Source organism: Pinus tabuliformis, chromosome 2_2, assembly GCF_031772625.1.
Source record: "Pinus tabuliformis cultivar Carrire ecotype Pingquan chromosome 2_2, CPIR1, whole genome shotgun sequence".
NCBI lineage: Eukaryota > Viridiplantae > Streptophyta > Pinopsida > Pinales > Pinaceae > Pinus > Pinus tabuliformis.
The window spans coordinates 672,697,262-672,708,783 of NC_142300.1; the positions used below are offsets into that span (position 1 = coordinate 672,697,262).

At 35.5% G+C, this 11,522-nt stretch overlaps 1 pseudogene; it reads right to left on the minus strand.

The window, feature by feature from the left end:
* Positions 1-9,969: 9,969 nt before the first annotated feature.
* Positions 9,970-11,215, minus strand: LOC149194429 (putative potassium transporter 12 pseudogene; annotated as a pseudogene).
* Positions 11,216-11,522: the final 307 nt, after the last annotated feature.

The following is an 11,522-nucleotide window of genomic DNA, read 5'->3' on the forward strand; positions in this document are numbered from 1 at the left end:
TTCCTCTCTTTTTCTTGCAAAGGTATGGTTAATGGGTAAAACAAGGGTTTGCGTTTCCTTTCGGCTTTCATCTTCTTTCTACAAGTAGAATAGCCCTTTTGAGATTAGCTTTCTTCCATCACGATTAAAAGTTTCTTTTGAGAACTCATAGAAGTTGGCTGGAGCTCCTAGAGAACTTTTTCCAGCTGATCAAGTGACAGCCTGCAGTAAGAGCTAGTACTAGTGCATACAACATCATCGCTTCCAAGTTTGTTACGAACTATCGGGTTGAAAAAGTAAAGAAGGGAGTCCTAGGAGTTGCAACATCATTGCTGCAATACTGGAGCCCATCAAAGACATCACTCCCAAAAATGGTTAAAAAAGGAAAAATGATTGTAGAAGCTACAATGTCTGAGGATCCAAACATGCTTCCACTCTTCTCTGATACCACATGCAATAAGGATGGCAGGACTACAACATGGGAGGCAATGTATGATTTATTGGAGGAAGAAAACCTAAAGGTCCTGGAAGCCAAAGCAACAACAAATGCTGAGGAAAGTTCCTATTCTTTCTATTTCGAAGCAGCGTGTTATTTCTTGCACAAGACAGTTGCAAGGCCAAAAATCTTACCATACACGAATATGGTAAGATGGAAAATTGATAATGTGGATATTTCATATAGAACATTTAGAAATTCTATGCATGAAGTCATGGGGTCATTCAAACCAGAAAATTTATGCCAATTGTACCATCTGCTAGAGCCATAGAAGATCTATGATAAACCCTTTATTAAGAAATTTTCCAAAGAAAATGAAGATCCAATGGACGTTATGAAAAATTGGAGGTTTGGCTCCAACAAGTTTGGGTGGGAGAAAACTAGTATGTACCCAATTGCACATTTTTCAACCCCACATAATTTTGCAACTGCAATGTTGTGTACGTTATTTGGAAAATTTGGTACCACCAAGTTTTCTATTGAATGGGTTCCATTGATTGATGCAATTGTTAATGTTATAATCACGAAATGGAGTAATAATTTGTCAGATAATTTGGCTATGGTCATTAGAGACTACAAGAGCAATAGAATTATCTCCACTCGGGTTATCCCTCCCTTTTACATGACTTCTTATGTCATGGATGCTATATGTTTTTGTTCACATTTTAAAAACATGGGCTTGAAATGGACTTTAAAGGATCCCACTCCCATCCATGTTTATCATAAAGTTTTGTGAGAATCGTAGTTTAGCTCCCATTTTTATAAAATTTGTCATGGTGTTATATTTCCAATTTACCAGAGCATTTTTTATAAGAAAACCCCCAGGCTATCAGAAGAAGCAAAGACAGACATCTTGTCAGTTGTCAGTGGCAAGATGGTTTGGTGAGGAATTATTTACTTATATTAGATTTTTTGGGAGTATTACAGCGCCACATGTTCTTCCATATTATGTTCTTGATAAATTGTTGGCAAGAGAGATTGCTTATCAAACAGTGGGGGATGGTATAACCAAAACCCTTAAAGAACAAAAAAAATCCATCTTGGTGACCTTCCCATTACAATGTGGTACTTTCGCATTACATGATAACGGGCATGCGACAATAGAGATATTGAACATCACATCTCTAAATCTGGCTACCATGCTAGGCAGACAGTATGACCCTAGCAAGGTTACCAAGAATTTCTTTGCCTTGGTCAAAATCAGACAATTTATTCATGAGGATGATGAGTTTGATGATGTCTTTGAGAAAGCCGAGACATATTCACAAGTTTTGCATTTGGCATGAATAAAATCGGACAAAACTGACCTCAACCGCTTCCACATATATAGAAATAAAAGATTGGAAAAGGTCCCTTTAAACCTAATATAGATTCAAGAAATAAGAGAACTTACTCCTAGCGTAAGCCTGGAGGAAAGTTACAAGAACAATTCTGATGAGGAATCTCGAGAGAAGTCAGTTCTAGGTTTAGAAGACTCTGAACACCAATCAGAGAATAAGGAAGGAAGCCCCGAGGAAAACCCTAAACAGGACACAAAGAAAAATAATGAAGAAATGGCCGGAAATGCCTCAACGGAGGAGCATATGGAGGCTGGCTCCACACAGGTTCAAATAGAAAATATCATAGTCATTGATCTGGATCAAGAATGGGAGAAATTTAATAAAAATCTCTAAGCAGAGTCTAGTCTTAAAGGGACATTTGGATTTTAGAATCCACAACATACTCAACATGTTATAAACCCAAAAACAATAATACAAGGAGTTATAACTACCCAAGATATAGAAATCATCCTCGCACACCCAACTTCAGAAATTGTTTTAAAGGTTGAGGAAATACCCCACTAGACATATTCTATAGCCTAACACATAATGCTATAGTAAAGAGGCAAAGGAAGAAAAGGAAATTAGATGTATCAAAAACAACAACTCTTGGAAGTGAATTAATGGAGTTAATATGGAAAGATACCCCCATTGATCCATAAAAAAATATTACAAAGCTATCACAATTTGCAGGTTCCTATGCAACTACGACAATTGATAAGGAAGCTGAAGTTTGACTTTTTCTTAAAGAAAAAGAAGAAAGAGTCTAGTTGTTAGAACAAAAACTTGAACAAGAGAGACAAAGCACCACTAGGCAAGCACAAATACGAATGGCATGACTTCAAAATGATTTTGAGAAAATTATATTACAACATCAGACAAACATCATAGAGAAGGACTCATCGATTCATCAAATGCATTATGTAATGAATAAACTCAAAGTACACCCTCAAAAAAAGAATTCATTAAAGCGACACTCAAACTAAACTCTCTGTTGTCACAACAACATTAAATAGTCTGCCAAAAAATCTCATTAATCAATCCCTATTGTGAAACAAGTGATAAATTAACCAATCAAGTGGTAGATCAAAGATTAGAATATGAAGAGATAAATAAGAGGATTTCAAAGTTTATTTCTTAGTAAGAATCTCAAGAAGGTAAAAAGGCCAATCTTGCAAAGATCAAGGAGTCCCACAAAGATATTTTATTCGCAAATTAGGACATACAGTTAAAGCAAGTAAAAAGGGCAGCAACAAGAGCAACTAGTACAACAAACAATATCATTGAGGTTGTCAATGAAAACCTCCACACTGCCAATATTATTAAATAATGGGGGCCAAAATCTCTCCCAAACATCAAACAGTTAGAAAAACAGTGGAAAGAGACTACCCAAACAAATGTAGAGGCAATCAAACAACTATCTAAGCTTGACTGGGAAACCTAGTGGTAGTTTCTAGTAAAACCACATAGTAATTGGATGGCTCTGCGTTGTCTGACAAATTCCACACAAAATATTGTGCTACCTCTCTTTGTTGATATATTCATAGGACAATTAAGATCTAGATTTGGCCAGCCACCCTAGGTGAAACTAATGATAGACATCTGCAAACTTAAGGACAGAATGGCTAAATATGAGCATTCAATTTGAAGAAGTTTGTCAGCATTTTTATTTCTGTTTTAATTTTATTTTACTTATTCTAAGGAATGTTTTTTAAAACCTCCTTAGCTTTTTATTTAATAATCTATTTTTTATACATATATTGTACTACTTAAATGTCTCTCATGCATTTAGAGAGAGGTCCAAAATTTTATCAAAAACACTTTGTAAAGGCTTGCACTTTTGTACTTTTGTGAACGTTTTGATGAAATAATTGGAACAAGATCTTGACTTTCTTAGAGATTGAAGCATACTCTACTGAATTTTCACTTTTGTATTCTTAGAGTATATTTAGTTGAAAAGAAGCAAATCAATATGTTGGAATTTCTAAGTTTAACCCGTTCGAAATTCTTCCTGTACTATCTGGTTTATTTATTCCTGATTTTTCAATTACTTATAACAAGTTATTTACCATGTAAATACTGAAACTAAACACAAGTACAGTATCAACATCTACGTATCATCAACTAAAAGTAAACAAGCACACAATTGACACCGTTATTTTTGGACTAATGTCCATAGAAAAACCCAATGTGGGAAAACCGGTGCAACTATTCATAGGGTTTTATTCTTATGTAGATTTTAGAATACAACCAGGGTGCCAAAAATGGCTCACCCAACAGAGAATTCCCTCGGAAGTAGTACCTCTCCTTGGAGACAGATATTCTAGCTGATACATCATCAGATGAACAATCCCACACCAACAATTACATCTTCAACTACTTTGCATCACTCTGATAGGGACTGCGTCAGCTTCTAGAGCTTCTGCGTTAGACCCTAGACCCTCTGTGTCTCACACGGTCACCTCTCCTCGCTCTGCGCAACTCCTGGTTGCCTCTTCATAGCCTCCAACTGCCTCTGCGTCAACCTCTCCGGTCTCTATGATGTCTCTCTGGTAGAAACTCTGCCTCTCTACTATGTATTCACTACCCCTCATTGTTGATCACTAATTCTATCACTCTTAGCAAACCTCGCTCTAGAGAACAGAATGACTAATCACTCTGGTGTGTTCTCCAACTGAACCTCAAGGCTCCTCTTATACTTTTATTGTTGGTCCATCAACGACCGAGATTAAATATTTAATCAACAACTAAGATTAGACATGGCTTAATCCATGGATTTTGGACCCTTCTAACCCAGTTTTATATTAATACCCATTAATATTTTATTTTTCCTAAGTTTAGACTTAGGAACTCCATTAAAAAATATTAATTATTTTAATATCTTCCAAACATGGTATAATCTGTCCAAACCATTCCTGGGTCTTGGAGATCTCATGTGCCTTACCACTTCCACCAATTTTCATGGCTAGAGCACATCTGATGCTACCCCAAATCAACAATTCCGATTAGCAAGGATTGTGCTTTAGAAATACTCCGCACTGAGTATCACCCTAATCATATAGCATTAGTCCCTGTGATAATGCTAGGCCTCCCCACCCAACATCCTCTGCAGTGTTGCATCCTATACTGTTTCCCATGGCCCTGCCACTTCCACTGTTGCATCCGTACGGAAGCTCCTGCTGCATCGTGTACTGCTGCCCATGGCCTTACCACTGCCACTTATACATCTGTATAGCAGCTCTTGCTGCATCTCTGATGTCGCTGGTCCATCCTCCCAGCAGTACATCTGCACCGCCTCCCCTTCTCCTCATGCTGCATCGTGCTACTGCACTACAACTCAGTTGCTGAGAAGTAAGTAACTGACCCACCCAACTTCTGACATCCCTATCAGGCTAGAGACACTCCCGATGATGAAGCTCTCTCTATCGCTAAAAATTTCTCCCTCTACTGACCTTTGCATTACTACAACTCCCTGCATCTCGCATCATTGCACACCTCTCTGTGCCATCCTGCACTAGTGAAACACTCCCGTGCCTCTCACACTGTTGTAGCCTGCTAGCCTTCCACTACTACAGACTCCTGCACAGTAGCACTCTCTATCGCTCCATCTGCATCTGTCTCTACCTACATCCACCAGTCCTGCTACTCCTCTTCAGGGATCCCATAGCAAGGTACAATCCAAGAGATTGGGTACCTTAAGGATCCTACTCCTCATCGCCTGTAGTCTAGCTGACTACAGCTCGATGTATCCTCACATCTTCTCAAGTGGCACATGAGCACTCATGGCACAATCATCATCCTCCTCCACTTCTTTTTGGACCCTTGTTGGCACTGCCTTGCTCTTGGAAGCCTCTCCCTTGCTCTTCTTCCTCAGAATCTGGTTGACAAAATGACCTAGTTCCCCACAATGGAAGCACTTGACCTTGGAGAGGTCCTTCTTCTTCCACTTCAACTACTTTCCCACAGATGCTAGAGTCGCATCCTATTCTTCCTCCTTCTTGATTCTGACCTCTTTACCGCTACTTCCCACCTTGGTCATCCGTCTGATCTCTTCTTGACGAAGAGCCGCCCACAGTTCCTCCCAATTTGAAAGGCTCGTCTTGTCTAGTATGCTCTGGATAAATACCTCCCAATCCTCTGAGATTGCATTCAATGTGGTCCTCACCATCAATTCCTCATTTGGCGTGGCCCCTATGGAAGTTAGTTGGTCACGGATCTCCTTCAATCGACCGAGGAAGACATCTATCTACTCTCCCTTCTGCATTTGTTATGAACACAGTTGATTCTCAAGTAACATCTTCCTCTGCATGGAAGTATGCTAGTACAATTTCTTTAGGCCCTCCCACATCTCATTTTTGTATTCTTCTCAACAATATGCGATACCACATGATCCTTGACCACATCAAGGATGATGCACTTTTCCCTGGCCATTGCCTCCTCGTACTTCTCATTTTCAGTTGGGTCAACTGGGATCACTATTATTTTCAAGGTGAAGTCCTTGATGCGATACCTGTCTAGAATGGACAAGATCCTAGCATTCCAAACCACAATGTTGGATGCTCTGTCCACTAGTACAAAATGGCTAATTAATTACTAAAGAAATGACTAAAATTTGCATATAAACAACCAATTTTCAGTTAGTGACCAATAGTAGCTAATTTACAGTATCTTATAACGCGACCAATTTTTAGTCATTTTTAGCTTTGTCACTAATTGGTTGTATCAATTTTATTGTCTAGTAGTATATTTAGTCATAAATTTGGTCATTAATTTAGTCATTGATTTAATCATTAATTTCCATAATTAAGGAGTAAATGTAAAACACAATATATTACTATATAATCACTGAAAACCAATTAATGACCAAAGAAATATGACCAAAATGTTGATCATGTTATAAGATACTGTAAATTAGCTACTAATAGTCATATATATGCAATTTTTAATCATTGTTTGAAACCAATCAATGACCAAAGAAATATGACTAAATTTCAATCATGTTATAAGATACTGTAAATTAACTACTAATAGTCATATATATGAAAAATTTAGTTGTCATTTGTAATCACAAATTTATCATTTGCCGTAGTCACTTATCTTATTTTGGTAGTTTCAAATTCATTATATAAATGACTGATTTAGTAGTTTATATTCATTTCATTCACTTTCATTAATAATCATTATAAACAATTAATTTAGTGGTTGTGTATTCATTTTATTTGTATTTTTTATTAATTAATATAAACTACTAATTTAGTAGTTTTATATTTATTTTATTTATATTCATTTTTAATCAACATACATGCATTGATATGATTTTGCGACTATATTAAAAAATACCTTACAATATTCATGCTCATCTAATATGAAAACACGCGAATCATGCAACTTCATAAGTTGATAACAACACAAAAAATATCAAATACAATCGTAAATAAATATTTGAACCACAAATTTTATTATATGAAATGCCAAGTATTACAATATGAGTTTCCAACTATATATTGATTGGGCTACAATTTACACATGAAATATTGTTTAATCACTTCAAACATTCCCACTGTGTTGCCAATGCATTGCACATGCCTTTCCACCTTTCAAATAATTCAATAGTTTTCCTCTAGAAACTATGTAACTAATAGCATCCACCAATCGAGAGTCATGCTAAAGACGAGAAGCTCCATTCTTTGGATAGTCCAGGGTTGGAAGATGAATCCAAGGTCTTCGATCTACAACCAATAGATATTCATTTAAATACTAATAATGTGATATGATCTGTTTTTTTAATTAAATTATCTATTAAAACTCTTATCACTATTTGCAATATAATGGGACTATAAAACTTCCTTTACAGCACATGGAGAAGTTTACAAAAACACTAAATACAATGGCCCCACTTAAACACTTCCTCTAATGATTCCCCACAACAAAATTAGAAAACATTGAGATTTGCAAATTCATGCTTGAGGTAGGACTTTATACATTTCATAACAACTTTTTATAAAAATATTGATATTTTAGTGAAATGTTCAATTAAAGTATTAAAAAAAGATAAATAAGTTCCTCTTTAACATGCAGAAAATGAAAGAAAATAAAAAGAAATAAATGAGAGAACTTACCACCAAACATGTCAAACGCTGCACCATAAAAGTATTCTTGCCATGTGAAATAAAAAAGGTCGAATGTCCATTGCATGGTCACATTTTAAGCAAATATTAGACACAAATAACTAAACCAAAGATTTTGAAATGCACATACACAACTATATAAGCATGCATCTTACAACTTGTAGCTAGAAACTTAGTTTACTTTTACAAGATATGGAGTACGATTTCCTTATGCAGAACAAATGCATATTATCTTTCCTTGAGTGTTGACATAGTTGAATACATAAAGAAAATTATACTCCATTGTTATTTATGTGTTTAGATTATTTTACAGATCCTTCATAATTGTGTGTCTTAGAGATTGTCCATTCCATGTTTTTACAGGGTACAACATAGAATCAAGATTAACAAAATGATGTTTCAACCAAAAACAACAACGAAACCATACAATCTTCAAATGCTACATGAAAATTTGAAAGACGTATTTCATATATTATTAAATATTTCAAAAGTTACAATACATACATGACAGATGAGAGAGGGAGGTTAAATAAATTTAGTATATTCCACTCACTAAAGTGCTTATTAATAACTTAATGCACCATCATTACGTTAACGTGACTTAAATAAGCAAGTATTAGATGACAAATTGTGTTAGGCATTTGTTGGGTTTTGTATGGTACTAACCAGAATATCTCGTAATTTGTTCACATTGTTTTGACATTATATTGGATTTCAACTTAACATTTCTGCAAATTTGGTTGAAATAATAAAATGTGAAGTAACCTTGTTAATAAATAATTATTTACTTGCATAACAGGTTGGAAATGGAGCACAATTTTGTTGTCTAAGCCTATGCAACTTTTCACCTCAAACTCATTCTGTGTACACCTAACATCTGGCTAACCAGAATATCTCGTAATTTGTTTACATTATTTTGACATTATATTGGATTTTAGCTTTAACATTTCTATAAATTTGGTTGAAGTGATAAAATGTGAAGTAAGGTTGGAAATGGAGCACAATTTTGTGATCTATGCCCATGCAAATTTTCACCTCAAACCCATTCTGTGTACAGCTAACATCTGAAAATGCATGAGAATATCTTTTGTGGACACCTCCATTATGCCCATAGAAGTCCTAATAATGCATTACATAGAGCAATTTATATTCTGTCCATTTGATTGCTTCCTGACAAAACTTTTGTTAGTATTGAGACATAAAAATTCCTTTGTCCAAAGATATATTCTATATTTCATCAATTAAGAAATGTTCAAAGAAATAAGTATACTAGAAGGCTTAAAACTTGAATTTCTAAACATAAATAAATTGATATCACTTTCGCTTTCGACATCTAGCATGAAACCTTAACCAAAGAAAGCCTTAAGTATGGATAGATTTCAGTTGTTCAGGCTAGCATTTGCATCATCATCAAATGTGGAGAACTAGGGCATCAGCCTGATGGTAGATACTAAAGGAAATTAAATTGAACATCACTATATGAAAAGTAGCAAATGTTGCATTCCCCTCAACTGCCATATCCTAAAGTCAAAATCTTTATGATTTCCTATCAAATACAGTTAGATATGATTTATGGAGCAGCAGATGCAAATCCAATGTGCAGTTCAATGTTATATTTCAATGTGTTTTCTGTCACCAGATTCTCCCATTTCTCTCATCATGTCCAATGCATAAGCATTCTTTTGTTGATCCTTTTGGGCAAGCTTAAATTCTGCACCTCTGTAGCTTCAAGATCTCACACCATGTGAGTTATGCGAACCTGTAGAAGATTAGTGTGAGGAACAAGTAGTGTTGCAATGCCTGCTCTGCAATTTTTCCTCAAAAAACTATAGAAGTAATTAATAACCAATTTCTTGGTAAACCATGAATACTTTCTAGCTCTAATATCTCCATGACCCAAGAGATATACAACTTCTAATTCATTGGCTTTATGCATGGATGAAAGCTCATACTCAAGACTTTGATCATCCATAGGCACAACACTTGTGGGAAACCCTGATGAGGTACTAGCTTCTGGTAGTGACTCTAGAGGAGCAAAGAAATTCCTTCAACCCCTGTAATTTCCCATTAGGGGTGTCTCTAGGGAATTGGGGCTGCAGCTTATTTCTCCTAGTAGTTTAGGTTCCTTTGTTTCATTCTCTGATTCTGAAGTATACTGATCATCACTCTCCAATGAAAAATATTTAGCCTCGCTAAAGAGAAACTTTTCAAGACTTTCAATAAGTAGTTGTTAGAAGGCTTGATGATTCTCTTTTCGGACATCTTTGTAAGCATGCCTTACGATACATTGAAACATGTGGTAGATTCTTGGACAAACTCATCTGAATAGAAAGCGGTCACTTTCTATCACAATAGGAACTAGAACATTCTTGATAATATAAATATTATGGTGGAATGAATAGCTGGGAGACTTGTTACAAAATTCCCAAATATTGTTGGAACTCCATGAAAGCGTTCATTATAGACCAACCAAATTTCAGAAACTCTTACTGTGCTAAGATTTGAACCAAACTCTAGCATCAAATCCATTGATATTTTCATCCTAACTTCACTTTGATACTTTAGGACACTTCCAAAGTTCAAGATGTACATTAAAAAAAGGAGGGAAGAGGCTAAAACTAATGGGAGCGAACTACCATCACTCACTTTCATTAATACAACTACAAAATAAGTTAGCTCAATGGTTAGAAAGAAAACTAGGAAACAAAGTGCCAAGAATAGGTTGGTTTTCCATTTTAGAAGCATGGCAGTAGTCACTAACACTGTGGTCACCATCATTACTCCCACCTCAGAAATTCCTGCAACATGTCTCTGTGTCAGCACATTTGTACTAAACAGTGATGTTCATTTCAAGGTTCTACTAGTTGTTTTCCATGAAATTTACTTATTGGATGAGATATTACTTTGTAATGGTGTTATAAATTATGTATGCTTGTAAATGCTAACTATTGTTAGAACTTAGTACTAATAAATCAAATTCATGTCTTTGTATAAGACTTACCATATGCATTTCCTATCTCATTTGTGCCCTTGAAGGTGGCATCTATAATGATGCAAAGAATCATCAGGAACCAGTTTATGATTGGAATGTAGACTTGGCCCATAAACTGATTTGAGGTGTGTATGACTTTAAGCCCGGGGAAGAAACAAAAAGCCATTAACTTTTTGATACATTAAAATTTTTCTAAAATCATAACTTGACTTGTGACCAAAGCAATAGTAGTGGCTAGCACAAGAATTGGCCAGAACGCACCAGCTGAATGATTTGGATATGAGAAAATATATATACGCATCAGTCAAAAGCAGTATGAGCTATACAGAAGAGCACAACCATAATTAGTATTATGAATAACTACTAAGAAAAGTATGTCTGCGTGAAAGAAACATTTACAAGAAAGTATGTCTACTAAAAAAGAAACCCTTACAATAGCCTGAAGTTGTCATGCTCTACAATGAGCTTCTTTAAGCTCTAAGCTTACCTGGACAGATCTCACTGAGAAGTGACTCAAGTCAACAAACATTGCTTTAGCTCATGTGAATTAGAATACTAGTGCAAATTTTATTGGTGATTCCAAACTTAAGTTATTTAATACAGAGATA